A 17,969-nucleotide genomic window follows, 5' to 3' on the forward strand; every position below is an offset into this window, starting at 1 on the left:
GCTGTTAGTTCACAATTATTATTTACAACAAAGGTTGATAAACTATAGCCCATGGTCTGTTTTTGTATTGTCTAAGAGCTAAGAAATTTTTATATTTTTAAAGGTTGTTTAAAAAAAAAAAAAGCAATATGTGACAGAGACAGTGTGGAGCCTATAAAGCCTGAAATATTATCTGGCCCTTTGCAGATAAAAACTTGCAGGCCCTTGATTAATGGCATAGTTTCCATTTCTATAGTCTGAATATATTAAATGTCACTAAGTATTATTTTTTAAAGGACTAGTGAACTTAAGTAGAACTGAAATAAAATAATGATAACTGGTTTGAAGAGAATCAATGAAAAAATTAAATTGAATAATATGAATTTGTGAAGAAGTAGTGAAATGATTATGCAGTTTGGTGGGTCTGTTCTGGGGACAACCATGAAGAAAGGAAGATTACATGTAGCAACTTGTTTATCTTGCTCATCTTGCCACAGTTTTTACAATTTCTTTCCTAACTCAATGCCTTTGTCAATAAATCTGACTTTAATAAAATTGTATAGTGATAGACTCACTTTATTAGAAGCATTTTGCTTTTTCCTGCCCATTAGACTTTATGTCATACTTGAGGCCAGTTTCTTACTTACAATGTCTGGATCCTGGGGTGATGGGGTGAGGACTTCTCCAACTTGACCTGGGTCTGGCACTCAGCTGCAACTCCTGCTGTCTGGAAGAATTTCCAGGAGCTACGGAAGTGGTCCAGAGTTGGAGTCATCCTGTGTCCCTGGGTTTTGGAAGGGCCCTGCAGCCCTGGGTTTTCATCTCCTCTGGAGCTGTGTCCCCCACATCCTGGAGAGAGGGCAGGAGAAGAATTATGGACAGACTTTGGGCAAGGTGAGGCTCATTTTCTCAGCCTTCCAAACCAGGGCTTTTAGCTTCCTACTTTCTTTTTAGTCAAAAATGTGTTTCTAAGAGTTATCTGGCTATTTCTTATTTATTGGTAAGGTAAAGCCTGAAATCAGGAAGTTAACCAGGGCAGCCATGTGTTTTTTTATCTGGCATTAGTCTTCTTAAGCAATAGAAAGGGCTCCAACCAGCCAAACTGTATTCTAGTGATGAGAGTTAAAAGTCAATTTTTTACTTATTTATTTTTGCTGTGCTGTGCGGCTTATGGGATTTTATTATAGTTCCCCGACCAGGGATCGAACCTGGGGCCCTGGCAGTGAGAGTATCAAGTCCTAACCACTGGACCACCAGAGAATTCCCAAAAGTCAATTATTTTAGCTAGACTCACTTAACTCCTCTTTCTTGTAAGAAAAGGCCCAGAAAACCCCATGCTTGAGCACCATTTGTGTATTAGTAGGCGTTTTATATTACTTTATATTTGTAATGCTTTATGTTTTCAAAGTGCTTTTACATATATTATCTCATTTGATCCTCTTAATCACCAGGTGAGGTAGGAGGAGAAGCAGTTTTCTTATAATATTACAAATGAGAAAACTGAGAAACAGATCAGTTTCTGGGAATAGATCATTGGGAAGTTGAACGGCTTAATGAAAAGGACATTTGAAAGACTTGGTTTAAGTCCTGACTTCCATGTTTCCTCTGCCACTGTCCTGCCATGAGAATACTGAGCCTTTATTTCTGAGACACTGAACATTTCTGAAAATGTTGGCATAGCTAAGTGGACTTTTATAGGAGCTTTCACCTTATTTTAAGTGCAAATGGAAAGGGTCATGATTTTAGGTGTTGTATATAGAATGGATTTTTATGGAGCTGTGAAGGGAGACAGGGTAGCCGATGAGGAGACTATTGCAATGGTCCAGGCAAGAGGTGATGGTGGCTTGGACTTGAGTGGTGGAGTGGAAGTGGGGAGAGGTGGTGGAATTGAGATATACAGTATCTTGGAAGAGGGATCTTATCAGACTTGCCGATGCCTTGGATGTGGAATGCTGGGGTAGAGGAAAGGCAGAGAGTAAAATGATTCCCACCTGACTTGAGCAATGGTGTGACACCTACCAAGCTGAGGAAGCCTGGGAACAGCTTTTGGAAGGAGGAGTAGAGTAACAAGACCCCTGGTAGGATTGATTGGCTTTTTTAGGCATTCAAGTGGTGATGTAGGTGAAGATGGACATGTATGTGTTGTGCTCAGCGGAGAGGTCTAGAAGGGAGTTATACAATTGGGAATAATCCACAAATATTTGATAAGTAGAGTCATGGAATAGAAAAGAACTCTTAGTGAAAAAGTCCTGGGACTAAGCTCTAGGAGTCTCAGTATATTTCTTTCTTTCTTTTTTTTTTTCCTTTATTTTTGTGAACAGTATCTGAGATTAAGAATCACATCTTTATTTACAATAGCCAGGACATGGAAGCAACCTAAGTGTCCATCGACAGATGAATGGATAAAGATGTGGCACATATATACAACGGAATATTACTCAGCCATAAAAGGAAACGAAACTGAGTTATTTGTAGTGAGGTGGATGGACCTAGAGTCTGTCATACAGAGTGAAGTAAGTTAGGAAGAGAAAAACAAATACTGTATGCTAACGCATATATATGGAATCTAAAAAAAAAAAAGAAAGGTTCTAAAGAACCTAGGGGCAGGATAGGAATAAAGACACAGATGCAGAGAATGGACTTGAGGACACAGGGAGGGGGAAGGGTAAGCTGAGACTAAGTGAGAGAGTGGCATGGACATAGATACACTACCAAATGTAAAATAGATAGCTAGTGGGAAGCAGCCGCATAGCACAGGGAGATCAGCTTGGTGCTTTGTGACCACCTAGAGGGGTGGGATAGGGAGGGTGGGAGGGAGACATAAGAGGGAGGAGATATGGGGATATATGTATACATATAGCTGATTCCCTTTGTTATACAGCAGCAACTAATACAACATTGTAAAGCAATTATACTGCAATAAAGATGTTAAAAAATAAAACAAAATAAAAAAAGAAATAGAAAAAAAACCAATCACATCTTTGCCTCCCACTGGCATTGTGACCTTGGACAAATAAGTACTTTAGAATCCCAGCTTCTCTATAGCATCTCCTGTGTATTTGCCTATTTCACGGGTCTATTTTGAGCGTCAGTGGGTTAGGTCATTTGGATGTGTTTTCTAAAGCTCTGAAGTGCTATATTCTTACCTTGATCCCTCCTGCTGCTTTGATTAATGAACCTCAGATGACTGTCCTCACTGGCCCAGTGACAGTGACTATAGGACCACCCCGTGGGTTGCAGCTGGCAAGGCACACCCTCCCTATCCTTTCCCTGGCATCCAGAGTTCTTGAGATGTAGGGGAATTAAAATTCCATAATACCACCGACTTCTAAAATCTCAGGACATTATCAAAAAACTAATCTAGATTGTTTTTTAAATATATTGTTAGCTTTAATCGGCAGTAAATTACCTAATATTTAAAGCTCATCAAAATCAACCTAAATATGTTGATCCCTTACATTGAGCAAATGCAGTGATGACTTTTAAGGTGAGCATTATGGACCCCTTATAGAAAGGAAGGTTCTTATAAATCTGTCATTTCATTAGCTTATGAAATGACAGATTTATAAGTTGCATGCAGTCAAAAATTGATGGCCACTCTCTGCTGTCATATTTTAAATGGAGGATTAGCCAATGACCTATTTATCTCTTTTTGTACTTTGGCGCAAAAGATTCAGACATTCTGGTTTGGGATGAAAACTAACCTTTGTTCCCTGATGAAACATGCTTGAACTGAATATCCACCTTGAATTCTTTTCATTGAAAGTAACATTTATTGTTTTAGGGGGCGTAAGAGAAATGAAATGAATAAAGAGGGCCTCAGATACTCATTGATGCTTCATGTTCAACTAAGTGCACACCACTACCTGCAAACGTCAGAGAGACTAAAGGTCAAGAAATAGACCCTTATTTCTTTAGGATGCAGCACACTGTTACATATAAATAAATTAGTCTTCAGGTGTGTTTTCACTGCTTCCTTATGAAAGCTTTGCCTTATTGAATTTTCGCAGACTCAGGAAAAGATATATTTTATTTAGTTTGTTTTTAGATGAAATGGTTTGAAACAAACGGTTAATTTGGGAGAAATAATGAAAGATTAGAAACCAAGAATGACTTAATTGTTAGAAAGTACAGTAGTCCCTCCTTATCTGGGGTTTCACTTTTCACAGCTTCAGTTACTTGTAGTGTAACTGTGGTTCAAAAATATTAAATGGAAAATTCCAGAAATAAACAATTGATAGGTTTTAAATTACATGTTGTTCGGAGTAGTGGATGAAATCTCACCTGCTCCAATTCTGTCCCGCCTGGGATCCCCAGCCGTCAACATCTGCTTCTGACACCCAGCCATCAACATGGCTTGACGATCCAGGATGACATGGAGCAGATGATCTTCCTTCTGATACATCGTCAGAAAGTCAGTAGTAGCCTAACATTACGTCACAGTGCCTATATCCTTCACCTCACTTCATCTCGTCACACAGGCATTTTATCATTTCACATGGTCACAAGAAGAAGAAGGGGGAGCACAGGATAGTAATGTAATTTGAGAGAGAGCAAGACCACATTCACATAACTTCTATTATAGTATATTGTTGTAATTGTCCTATTTTATTATTAGTTATTGTTGTTAATCTCTTTTTTTAAAATAATTCTACAACATTTCTATTTATTGATTGATTGATTGGCTGTGTTGGGTCTTCGTTTCTGTGTGAGAGCTTTCTCTAGTTGCGGCGAGCGGGGGCCACTCTTCATCGTGGTGCGCGGCCCTCTCACTGTTGCAGCCTCTCTTTTTGCGGAGCACAAGCTCCATACGTGCAGGCTCAGTAGTTGTGGCGCACGGGCCCAGTTGCTCCGCGGCATGTGGGATACTCCCAGACCAGGGCTCGAACCCGTGTCCCCTGCACCGGCAGGCAGACTCTCAACCACTGTGCTACCAGGGAAGCCCTGTTGTTAATCTCTTATCATGCCTAATTTTTTTTTTTTGGCTGCGTTGGGTCTTTGTTGCTACGTGCGGGCTTTCTCTAGTTGCAGCGAGTGGGGGCTACTCTTCGTTGCAGTGAGCGGGCTTCTCATTGCGGTGGCTTCTCTTGTTGTGGAGCACAGGCTCTAGGCGCACGGGCTTCAGTAGTTGCAGCACTTGGGCTTCAGTAGTTGCAGCACACAGCCTCAGTAGTTGCAGCATGTGGGCCCTAGAGCACGTAGTCTTCAGTAGTTGTGGCACGTGGGCTCAGTAGTTGCGGTGCGTGGGCTCTAGGGCACACAGGCTTCAGTAGTTGTGGCCCATGGGCTTAGTTGCTCCACGGCATGTGGGATCTTCCCGGACCAGGGATTGAACCTGTGTCCCCTTCATTGGCAGGCAGATTCTTAACCACTGCATCACCAGGGAAGTCCCATGCCTAATTTTTTTTTTTAAATGAACAACTTTATTTACAGTTGAAAACCTAAACACAAAATCTTGGCTTCTGAATCTGTGAGGTCTCTTGATCAAATGGGGCAGCAGCAGGCAGGGAAGCAAACACAGGGGCCAATCCAGAGTATCTTACTCAGGAGCATCACCCCGAGCAAGGGAAGGCCTGATTCAGTCTTCCTCTGGACTACATCTCTCCACGCTGTGAGATCACCACAGGCAGCTTGGGCTTATTGTTGGGGCCTGTGGGAACATTCTCAATCTTTCTCATCACCAGAAGTCCATCAATGATTTTTCCAAACACCATGTGCTTCCCATCAGCCAATCACATTTAGAGCAGGTGATGAAAAACTGGTAGCCATTTGTTCTGGGACCACTGTTTGCCACGAAAAGCAGGCCTGGAGCTGAGTGTCTAAGCTTAAAGTTTTCATCTGCAAACAGCCCCCCCCAGTAGATACTAGTGACTCCAGTACCATCTCCATTAACAAAATCTCCACCCTGAATCATGAAATCTTTTATGACCCTGTGGAAGCTGCTCCCTTTGTATCCTGTTGGAACCCCATCTTATCTGAATTGTCCAGTGCAGAACTGCCTAAAATTCTCAGCCATCTTAGGCGCTGCGTCTGCAAAGAGCTCCATCTTCATGCAGCCAACTTCCCTTGTGTTCTACCCAGTCCTTCTACAAGCCAGTGCCTAATTTTTTAAAAAATATATTTATTTATTTATTTTGGCTGCTCTGGGTCTTAGTTGTGGTGTGTGATCTTTTAGTTGCGGCCTGCAGACTGTTAGTTGTGGCATGCATGCAGGATCTAGTTCCCGGACCAGGGATCGAACCCGGGCCCCCTGCATTGGGAGTGTAGAGTATTACCCACTGGACCACCAGGGGAGTCCCTATCATGCCTAATTTAAAAGTTAAATTTTATCCTAGGTTTGTATGTATAGGAAAAAACCAGTATATATAGGGTTTGGTGCTATTCACAGTTTCAGGTATCAACTGGGGGTCTTGGAACGTATCCCGTGTGGATAAGGAGGCACTCCTGTAATGGTTTTCTCTTCTGTTCTTCATTCCGTGAAGAAACCAAGACCACTCATGTCCAGGAGTATAGGTCGCCTTCTCTCCGATTTGGCATCTGAAATTTAATGTTAATTTCTGTCACTGAATAACTAAGCCCACATTCAATTTCTTTGAAGAGAATTTTAAATCCAAATCCCATGGGAGAGAAGTTAAACAGGAATCTGAAGAACTTAGTATCTCTTCTGTGCTTGCTGTGAAAAGGAGCTGGGTTATTAATTTAAAGAAGCTATTTTAGTTTCCTTAATAATTATGGGAAAGGATACAAGTTTTGCCTTGCATTCTGAAAAAGTTCTTTTCAGTTTAGAATTTCTTTTTAAGTTTTGGAAAAGGTTTGCTGGCATAGACAAAACTCGGAAGAAAAATTCAATATTACGAAACTCAGACAAATACAGGTTACCTACAAAAAGCTACAGGATTAAGGCTGTTGAGTTTGAAAGTTTTGGTATAATTTAAATTTCTCTCAATTTGAGGAATTTACAAAGCTCATTCATTTTGAGAATTGGCATCTCAGAAGTGGAATTAGACCTTTAGAAAGAAAGGAAGTATTAAATGGTATTTTAAAGCCAGTTCCATAAACCAATTCCTGCTATAAAAAGTAGTTTAGCTGCTGTTTTATTTATAGATATATTTCCCCAATGCTTTTGGCATTATGTTTGCACCCAAAAAGTTTTCACTTACTTTTCCTTTTTGTTGGTTCTTTTTTTTTTTTTTGCTGTATGCGGGCCTCTCACTGTTGTGGCCTCTCCCGTTGCGGAGCACAGGATCCTGACGCGCAGGCTCAGCGGCCATGGCTCATGGGCCTAGCCGCTCCGTGGCATGTGGGATCTTCCCGGACCGGGAGACGAACCCGTGTCCCCTGCATCGGCAGGTGGACTCTCAACCACTGCGCCACCAGGGAAGCCCATGGTTCATATTTTTAAATGTACAAAGTAGCATTTTATATGTGGATTAATGAGGACTAGATTTTATAAGGAGAGAACAAAATAGAATGGAAAATTTTTCTTCATAAAATTCATTCCCAGGAAATAGGAGGGGCAGTAAAATGGTCCAAATAGAATAGATACAGCTAGGGTATGCCTACACAAAGTGGAGTAGACTCCATAATTGAAATGTTTTCAACTGTGGCAATAGCAGATAAAGGAGATATAGCCTAATGATGATAAAAGCAACAAAAACAACAGCAGCAGCAGCAAGTACTATTTATACCGTGAACTTACGTGCAAAGCACATAAGGTCATCTGTTATAATAACCCAGTGTGGTAGGTTTTATTATCCTTATTCTATAGAGGAAGGAAATGAGGATAAGGAGAGGCTTTATGATAAAGCTAATAAGGGAGCGTTAAGATCTAAAAACATTTCTTTCTGCCTCCAAAGCCATGTTCTTAAGTACAAGTGAAGAATGATAGGTGTATTTTGTTTTATACTTTGTAGTGTTAACATTTAAAATATAATTTATTACCTCTTTAAGGGCAGGGGCTTAGACCTTTAGCTAATTGAATTTTTCAGCCAAGTATAGCTCCAGCACAATGTTAATACTTCCATAAACACAAAATTAAAAAATCATTCAGAAATGTTAACCTCTTAAAACTTATAAAATCGGATAATCTCCTGAAAGCTGTGAAATGAGAGCCTTCACACTTGAGAAGGTAGAATGGTTCCCCCCAGTTAAAAATGATGTAGATGATATTATACAGTAGTTTGAAACCAAGATAGAAATTTTAGGATTCTGTATAATAAATACTGCTAATGATTATCTACTTAAAAAATAGGAACTTCCAGTTTCTATTCTGGCATCTAAGTAGCTTAGTAGTCACCACTCCTGTTCTCACAATAAGAAAGTGAACAAACTGAAAATCAACAGACAACAATTTGTTCACAATAATAATAGTTTTAATGTATTTCATAATTATAGCTTATGGATGAATGAAATGAATGATAGCAATGTTTTAAAGGACAGGAGGGAGAGATAAGAGTACTCTGTCATAGGGTACTTGCACTACCTGTGAGGTGGTATAGTGTTATCTGAAAGAAGCCTTGGATTAGTTGTAAATGTGTATTGCCAACTCAAGCATAACCACTAAAAAGGGTAAAAAGAGAGGTATACAGTCAGCTGTATCCATGGGTTTCACATCCACACATTCAACCTGAATTTGCTGATGTGAAACTCATGGATACAGAGGGCTGGTTATAATGAACATGCTAGGAGAGGAGAAAAAATGGAATCATATAAAAAGCTTAGTTAAAACCAGAGAAGGAGGGACTTCCCTGGTAGTCCAGCAGTTAAGACTCCACGCTCCCAATGCAGGGGGCCCTGGTTTGATCCCTGGTCAGGGAACTAGATCCCTCATGCCACAACTAAGAGCCTGTATGCCACAACTAAAGATCCCGCATGTTGCAATTAAAATAATAAAAAGATCCTGCATGCCGCAACTGAAGATCCTGCAGGCGTCAATGAAGATCCTGCGTGCTACAACTAAGACCTGGCGCAGCCAAATAAATAAATAAATATTAAAAAAAAAACAAAACAGAAGGCAGAAAAAGATAAGACAAAAAAGAAACAAGGACAACAAATAGAAAATGTAACAACTATGGTAGATGTTAATCCAACTATATCAGTAGTCACTTTAAATATTAATGGTCTAAGATATACCGGTTAAAAGACAGAGACTCTCAGACGGGATTAAATGAGACCCAGCTATATGTTGTCTATAAGAAACCTGCTTTTATATATATTTTTTGCAGCTTTATTGATATATATAATTGACATATATAGCATTGTATAAGTTTAAGGTGTACAACATGTTGACTTGATACACTTACATATCATGAAATGATTACCACTATAGTGTTAGCTAACATCTCCAGCTCCTCACATAATTACCATTTCCTTTTTATGGTGAGAACATTTAAGATATGCTATCATAGCAAAACTGACTTCAGAGCAAGGAAAATACCAGAGATAAAGAAAGACATTCCATGATGATAAAAGGACCAATTCTTAACAAAGACATAAGAATCCTTAAAGTGCATGCGGTGACAGTGGTTCTTTTTTTTTTTTTCACACTCATTATGACCTTCTGAGATACCAGCACCAGCTGCCCCATGCCATCTTCACAGCAGTTTGGGTCCCAGCTCTGTGCAGCCCCTTTCCTAAGCATCAGTTCAACCACTTTCTTTTGCTGCTCTTGCAGTTACTGTATCTGTGTCACCTCAGTGCTTCTTTTTTGCATTTTTAGTTCTCTAATTCCTTAAATTTCCTTTATTAAAATAACTGACAAAAATTAACTCAAAATGGACCATAGACTTAAATGTGAAATGCAAAACTATAAAACTTCTAGGGGCTTCCCTAGTGGCGCAGTGGTTGAGAGTCCGCCTGCCGATGCAGGGGACACGGGTTCGTGCCCCGGTCTGGGAAGATCCCACATGCCATGGAGCGGCTGGGTCCATGAGCCATGGCCGCTGAGCCTGCGTGTCCTGAGCCTGTGCTCTGCAACAGGAGAGGCCACAACAGTGAGAGGCCCGCATACAGCAAAAAAAAAAAAAAAAAAAAAAAAAAACAACTTCTAAAAGATAAGAGAAAATCCAGGTGAACTTGGTTGGGTTTGGCAATGCCTTTTTAAATACAACACCAAAAGCACAATCCATGGTCAAGACGTCTGTACAGACACCTCACCAAAGACAATATACATATGGCAAATAAGCAGATGAAAAAATGATCAACATCATATGTCTTTAGAGAATTTCAAATTAAAACAATTCAATAGCAATACACACCTATTAGAATGACTAAAATCCAAAACACTGGCATCACCAAATGCTGGTGAGAATGTGGACAACAAGAACTCTCCTTCCTTTTTGGTGGAAACGTAAAGTGGTAGAGCTACCTTCGAAGACAGTTTGGCACTTGCCAATAAAACTAAACATACTATTACCACATAATCCAGCAGTTGCATTCTTTGGTATTAACCAGCTCTCCTGGTTGGAACACTTGGAAGATTAACAAATTGCCTGTTTTTGTTTTCATATAGAATATATAGTGGACTTCCTCACACTCTGAATCTGAGCCATTGTTGAATTTCATATTTGATTTCTTGTATTTGTCCAAATATCCAAGAACTATTAGTCCTGTGTTCTGACTTTCACAAGGAAATAAAAGTTTCATTCTTTCAAGAAGTTACTGCATGTGTGACCATGTATAGATACAAACAGTATTTCACTTAAATGTGGAAAATGGACAATTAACTAGAACACTGGGTCAAGTTCATAGCTTATGAAATCTACAAATTACCCCCTTCAGAGTTGCTTGGGAAGATAGTTAAAACGTGACTGTTAAGTTTACAAATGATAAGGATTGCTATATGAGACACAGTGATTATCTTAGATGATCCCACAATATAGTTGCTGAGATAGGACTAACCTGAAATTAGAAGTTGTATATAGAGCAATGGGTGCTAAATTTAATGATAAAGATAGTAATTGCTATGGGATTCTGATGGTTGTTTGCATGGTTTGTGGCTCTAACCTCAAAGACGCCCTTTCTAACAAGGCTAAGGCCTTGTTTCTGTAGATATTTATATATGGTGGATTGTAAATGAAGAATAAGACTTCAGGTATTTTACACTCTGTCTTGGCTCACAGGTCTAAGGACATTTGAGTGGGGATGGGCCAAAATGGGGTGTGGAGACACATCTTCCATAGAACCAACGGCCTTGAGGAAAGAAATGGAATGGATGTCTCTTGGTTTGATTTCCTTACTTCCTGTTTGTTACTTATATGTTTGCTTTTATAAAATTAGGATCATATTTTATATTCTTTTTTCATTATGTAAAACATTAAGAATGTTTTTGGAGGTCACTAAATGTTCCCCAAGAGGATATTTTAGTAGTTATACTCAAATTTATATTAATAACTCTATTGTTATACTTTTATGTTGTTTTTCCCTCGCTATTATTAATAATGCTATAGTGAATATCCTTGTTTCAGTGTATGTATGATGATTTGATGAAATTCCTAGAAGTGGATTTTTGGGGTGTGTGCCTCAGCATTTTATCAGCTTTTGATAAATATTGCTGAATTGTTCTCTAGGAAGGTAATTTCAATTATAACTCTATAATGATATTTAAAAGTATCATTTTCAGCCATTATTGACAATATGGATATATACTTAATTTTTTTTTGGATAATCTGCTAGGTGAAAAAAGCTGTCCTGTTTTTGTCCTGTCCTGGTTTTGATTTGCATATCTTTGATGAGAAGGGAGTTGAATATTTATTGGTTGTTTGTATTTTTTGTGATTTTATGTGTTGTTATAAGTATTACTATCATTATTTGAATGGGAATGTCTAGTATTTCATTTCCAAGTGTTCTTTGGTGATGACTTATATAAGAGGGAGAAAGAAAATGTGCAGGATTGTGGTTGACATGTGAGCTCTGGAATTAGGCTTTTTGGATTTGAACCCAGCTTCCTGAGGGATCCCCCAGCTGCTGGTCCCCAGGCAAGAACTTGATTGGCTATGGCTAGTAGAATATATAAGGAGGAGCATCTTAACTCTGAGTTACAGGAGTAAAGATGGATAAGGCTCTCAGAAAGAAAGTAACCATGGCTGGCAGCTTACCCCCAGAACCCGTTCCTAAAATAAGGTGTGAGTCAAGTGCTCTGTTGATTCACTGTTTTGAGACAGCTCTCTAAAACTTACAGTCATGGTTTCCCACAAAATCACCTCATTGCAAATGAGGACATAGATCCTGTTGAAAAAAAGAGAAGGGAAGAAAGGGTAAGAGGGTATTTCTAACACAATCTAATGGTTTTGGAATCTTTACCTGTGATATTCTCTCTCAAAAGGTTATTGAATAATAAAGCACAGTATGCCTGACATAAATTGAGGAGATGCACTCTTATGAATTGTCTTATTGGAAAAAAGGCCAAAAATTCCATTTATTAATTTTGCCTTCACCTTTATTTTTTTTTTTTTTTTTTTTTGGGGGGTACGCGGGCCTCTCACTGTTGTGGTCTCTCCCGTTGCGGAGCAGAGGCTCGGGACGCGCAGGCTCAGCGGCCATGGCCCACAGGCCCAGCCGCTCCGCGGTATGTGGGATCTTCCCGGACCGGGGCACGAACCCGTGTCCCCTGCATCGGCAGGCGGACTCTCAACCACTGCGCCACCAGGGAAGCCCCCACCTTTATTTTAACTAACAATTTTTGACCTACTTATCAATTTATTCCATGTTGGTCATAAGAATTTAGCTTGTGATTTTAAAGTCATTCCTATTAAAATAGCAGTGGCTTTCCTCACTCCTTCCAGAGACCTTGTCAAAAAATGTTATTTTTTCCACCTCAAATGTAGATTTAGCCTACAAATACTGAAGCGATAATTAGGGCTTATGCAAGATTGTTTCACTTGAAAAATTAGCTGCTTTTTTTTTTTTAAAGTTTTACTTTCCAAATCTTTCTAGTTTGAGAGTATAGCTAAAAAAAGAAGGTATTTTAAAGTCATGGCTTACATAAATGATTTAAGTAAGAAATGTGTGAGAGGAAAAATGAAAAACATTACTCATTGACCCCTTTTGTGTTACTGGTTGTATCTCTTTTAAATGCATTTTTGCATGTATCATTATTGTAGCTTGCGCATCTAGCATATGTCAGCCTCCCAAAATTAGAATATATTCAAATTTCTCAATGGCCTTTTATCAGGCTCCTAGAAAAGCCAGGTGCACAACCAAAAATTAGTAAAAGTGAGAGAATGTAATTGCCAAGGTGTTGAAAATTTCTTTCTGATGAGAAGCCACTGTAATCAAAAGAAACTGCCCTAGCAACATCAGTTAAGGTGGACTCTCACGTGAGATTTTTGAAGTGTGAAGGAAATCACATTTCTTTTTTGTTCAGGTTAGATGTTACCATTTCTGATAGCTCTTCCAAAGTTAGGTTCCTCGTTCCATAAAATAAGCATTTCACACTTCTTTCTGCCATTCCTGTTCCTAGGTCACGAAATTCTTTCACAGGTACCATCTTTCCACATTCCTCCATAGAACACATCCTTCCCTGACTCCAGGCCTTTGCCCTGGCCATTCTGGCTGCCTGGAATGCCCTCCCCGTCCTTCTTTCTGTGGCTCATTTTCTGCCTTCTCACCGAAGCTTTTCCTCTGTTGTAGCATTTATTACTTTGTTATATTGTGGTTAGCTGTTCGCCTGTCTCCTCCAGTAGGACTGAGCAAGAACCTCGTGGGACCTTGTCCTATTCATCTCTGTATCCCCAGTACAGGCACATGATGCCTGGCACATAATAGGTGCTCACTGAATGATGTTTGAGTCACTTAGCCAGAAGGTTAAAATATAAGCATCACTTTGCAGGCTTAGAAATGTTCTGTTCGTTCTAGTTGATTGCCATTATCCTGCTGTAGTCTATAAGAAAGTAAAAAATGCCTTATGTTCAGTGGTTCTTCCTGATGGCTTTATAGTTTAGGTCTTTGTTGGGCCTTGCTTTGAGAGGCTTGATAATCTGCCACCAGGTGTTCTGTAATCCCCTTCCTTATTACGGTGACTAGGTTCCTCTGATTTCTCTGGGATCACTAACTCATGGTGTGCCTTTTAATGCTGGCTGGAATAGATAGTGTGTCTGATTCAATAGGCTTTTATTGCTCAGCTAAAGGAGAACAAGCCATATGGTAGTTAACTAGCTTTGCAAAAGATGATAAATTAGTGGCAAATAAACTGGCCTTGTAAATGCAACAGCCTGGTTAGTCAGGAGAGAATTGGCATAGCATATACACAAGTGCAGAGGAGTGCTGAAGGTATACTAAGTGGCATGGAATTAAAATCATGTGTTGTGTTCTGGAAATGTTAGAGTTTAACCCAAGTCTTCTTTGCAGTTTGTGTGTTAAGTACTGTGTTCTTGAATTATAAAAAGCTCCAAGGATGATTAACAGCCCCCAACTGAAGGAAACAGTCTTAGAAAGTAACCTTTTAAAGTTTTAGCATCTCTAATAGGCAGTTTTTCTGTGGCTGTAAAACCCAACACAAACGTTTTTCTCTCCTTGTTTCTCCATAACTCTCTTCATTAAAAAATGTTCCTAGTTAATTCTATTAATTATATCATGTCTTGCTGTTTTTCTTGGATTATGTGTTAATGGTGTAATTTTTTTCTTACTATTATAGATAAGGCTGGTGCTTTGAATGAATGTGTTAGAAGTATTTTAATTCCTTTGGGTAGATGTACTCATTTTAATTACTTCTTTGGATTTGCTACAGCCTTAATAAGATTTTCTTTTAGAAAAAGATAGGACAAATAAAATTGGATATTTATAATACTGCCTGCATGTTATTAAATCACATACTTAGTGAAGGTTGGCATTTTTTGGTTAAATAAAAAGTGAGAAGACAGAATGCCATCATGGACTAGACTGCATGTCGTATTAGTGTCAGTGGAAATGGAAATAATACCATTAACTGCTTTTGAATTTGTTTAAAAACACTTCTTCCATTCTACATAAACTATTGGGATAATCCATGAAGTGAGTAATACTTTTTTTAAATCCGTATGTCCTATTTTGCTGCTAGGCACAGTTTTAGTAAATTAGGTTATTTTAGGTAAAGCTTTTCTTCTAATGAATTCAAACTGCTTCATCCATTTTCCTTCTCATCCCATGTTTTTAAATGAGACATTGTAGGAAGGAAGAACTGCTTTTGTTTTGTAATGAGGAACATGACGTGGAAGGTGATTATCATCAACTCTGAGTTTGGACAAGTGGAGAAAGGAAGAGTCTTTTGTTGTTCTCTGGGTATCTCTGTCACATTATAGTTTTTTTGCTGGTGGTTAACTAAACCCTTTTATTTCCTAGAAAATATTACCAGGCCAGGTATTATTTTACAATATTAACTTTGCTCCGTGCTTAATTTCATTCACTTAATTGGCTCATTTTATTTTCCTAATCAGTAGAGGCCCTTTTCTATCTTCATTATATCAACTATTCTTTCTGGCCTTGTGTCATTCTCCAATTTGATAAGCGTACTGTTTGATTTTTATACATTTTGTTCCAGAGACGATGTAAAGTAGCTTATAAGACACAGAAAATATACAAGATAACATCAATTAAAAGTAGGGGGCTTCCCTGGTGGCGCAGTGGGTGAGAATCTGCCTGCCAATGCAGGGGACACGGGTTGGATCCCTGGTCCGGGAAGATTCCCACATTGCCATGGAGCAGCTAAGCCCGTGCGCCACAGCTACTAAGCCTGCACTCTAGAACCCGTGCTCTTCAGCAGGAGAAGCCATGACAATGAGAAGCCCGCACACCACTCGCTGCAACTAGCGAATGTCCGCGCACAGAACAAAGACCCAACACAGCCCCCCGCAAAAAAACAACAAACAAATAAATTAATTAATTAAAAAAAAAAAGTAGGGCTCTACGAAGAAAGAAAAGCAATGGTTGGGCTTTAAAATGGAGCTAGGACGAGATGAAAAATTATACTGTAATGGCAAACAAAAGATGTCAAATAAAAATTACTCATTTACGGTCTTCCCTGGTGGCACAGTGGTTAAGAATCCACCTGCCGGTGCAGGGGACATGGGTTTGAGCCCTGGTCCAGGAAGATTCCACATGCCATGGAGCAGCTATGCCCATGTGCCACAACTACTGAAGCCCGCGCACCTAGGGTCTGTGCTCCGCAACAAGAGAAGCCACTGCAGTGAGAATCCCACACACCGCAATGAAGAGTAGCCCCCACTCTCCGCAACTAGAGGAAGCCCATGTGCCAGCAAAAGACCCAACACAGCCAAAAAGGAATAAATAAAATAAATAAATTTTAAAAATTTACTCATTTATATAGTTGATAGTACATATAATTTTTTAATTTAATTTTTATTTTATATTGGAGTATAGTTGATTTACAGTGTTGTGTTAGTTTCAGATGTATAGCAAAGTGATTCAGTTGTACATATACATATATCCATTCTTTTTCAGATTCTTTTCCCATGTAGGTAACTACAGTATACTGAGTAGAGTTCCCTGTGCTATACAGTAGGTCCTTGTTGGTTATTATTTTATATATAGTAGTGTGTATATGTTAATCCCAAACTCCTAATTTATCCCTCCCTCCCACCATAGTACATATAATTTAAAGGAAACTAATGATTAAGTGAAGTACAACTATTCTTGCTATTAAAACTAGACAGAATTTTATCTTAGGCACTGTTTTAATTGCAAGAAAGAGCTCTTTATAACTATGGTATAAAGATACAGGTTTTCTCTAAGAGCATACTCTTCTTGGAGCATTAAAAGAGTGGTTGGGCTCCTAAATCATTGTTTTTTTACCCAAACTTTTGCTAAATACTTGGAGGTCATGAGCCTGAGATTGTCTTCTCTGACACAGATGGGAATATATCTGTTCAGAATTGCCTGTTGCACCCAGACCCTTGCCCCTTAACCATAATGAACTCAGGATGTGTTCCCCGTCTTCATTTAAGGCCTTGATACAGACATTGAACAGGATAGGACCAAAGACATCAAAGCACTAGCACAGGGGTTCTTTTCTAATCTGGGGTCTCCCTGAGGCCAGAGGGTAGAAATGGGCCATGGTTATGGACAAATCACCTGTCATCTTAAGAGGGACTTTACAGGTCAGGAAACATTTTTGTGTGAGGAGATATTGTAGCTTTCATCAGATTCTTAAAGAAGTACATGTTTCCCCCAAAGTTAAAAACCTCAGCATCAGAGACCTCTAAGACTTTGTCAAGCCATCAAGTACTTCTGTGGTTCTTCTGTTATCTACCTATCTGTACATCAGAATGGGCTCCCTGTTTTCTTCTCTGTTGTATCTAGTAGGTGCTTAATTAATATTTGTTGATTTAAAGTGAATGAAACCAGGGCTTCCCTGGTGGCGCAGTGGTTAAGAGTCCGCCTGCCGAAGCAGGGGACACGGGTTCGTGCCCCTGTCCGGGAAGATCCCACATACCGTGGGGCGGCTCCCGTGAGCCATGGCTGCTGAGCCTGCGCGTCCGGAGCCTGTGCTCCGCAATGGGAGAGGCCACAACAGTGAGAGGCCCGCATACCGCAAAAAAAATAAAAAATAAAAAAAATAAAGTGAATGAAACCAAGTCACATTTTCCCAGTATGTCTATAAAACTCTAACTTGAGGGAGTTGGTCAGGTGCTTTGTGAAATCTTACCCTGTGCTTTTCTCTTGGCCCACCAATGAGCTAGCTAGATCTGCAAGTTAATGAAGTTCATTTGGCAGGGTTTGGTGTGGGGAAAGACTTGTATTGGTGTCTAGCAATATTCTTTTCTCTGCTTATGACCTTATAGACCATTTGTTCAATAATCCTTTTTGGCGGGGGGCGGTGGCTGCACCACACGGCATGTGGGACCTTAGTCCCCCAACCAGGGATCAAACCCGTGCCCCCTGCAGTGGAAGTGCAGAGTCTTAACCACTGGACCGCCAGCGAAGTCCCAATAATCCATTTTAAGACACTGTTGTGAATCAAGCCCCAGTTTGAAAAGGAGTATATTTGTGTATTTGCC

General features: G+C 39.5%; 1 protein-coding gene, 1 non-coding gene and 1 pseudogene across 2 annotated transcripts in view; 1 reads left to right on the forward strand and 2 right to left on the reverse strand.

Moving 5' to 3' along the window:
• OXCT1 (3-oxoacid CoA-transferase 1) overlaps positions 1 to 17,969 on the forward strand; it is a 142,747-nt gene that overhangs the window by 44,159 nt on the left and 80,619 nt on the right. The gene's annotated exons all lie outside the window — the stretch shown is intronic.
• On the reverse strand, positions 1,167 to 1,239 carry TRNAE-CUC. The gene has a single exon. It is a non-coding gene; the product is annotated as a tRNA-Glu (tRNA).
• On the reverse strand, positions 5,426 to 13,525 carry LOC116750536 (annotated as a pseudogene).

This window comes from Phocoena sinus, chromosome 3 (genome assembly GCF_008692025.1).
Source record: "Phocoena sinus isolate mPhoSin1 chromosome 3, mPhoSin1.pri, whole genome shotgun sequence".
In the NCBI taxonomy this organism is placed as follows: Eukaryota; Metazoa; Chordata; class Mammalia; order Artiodactyla; family Phocoenidae; genus Phocoena; species Phocoena sinus.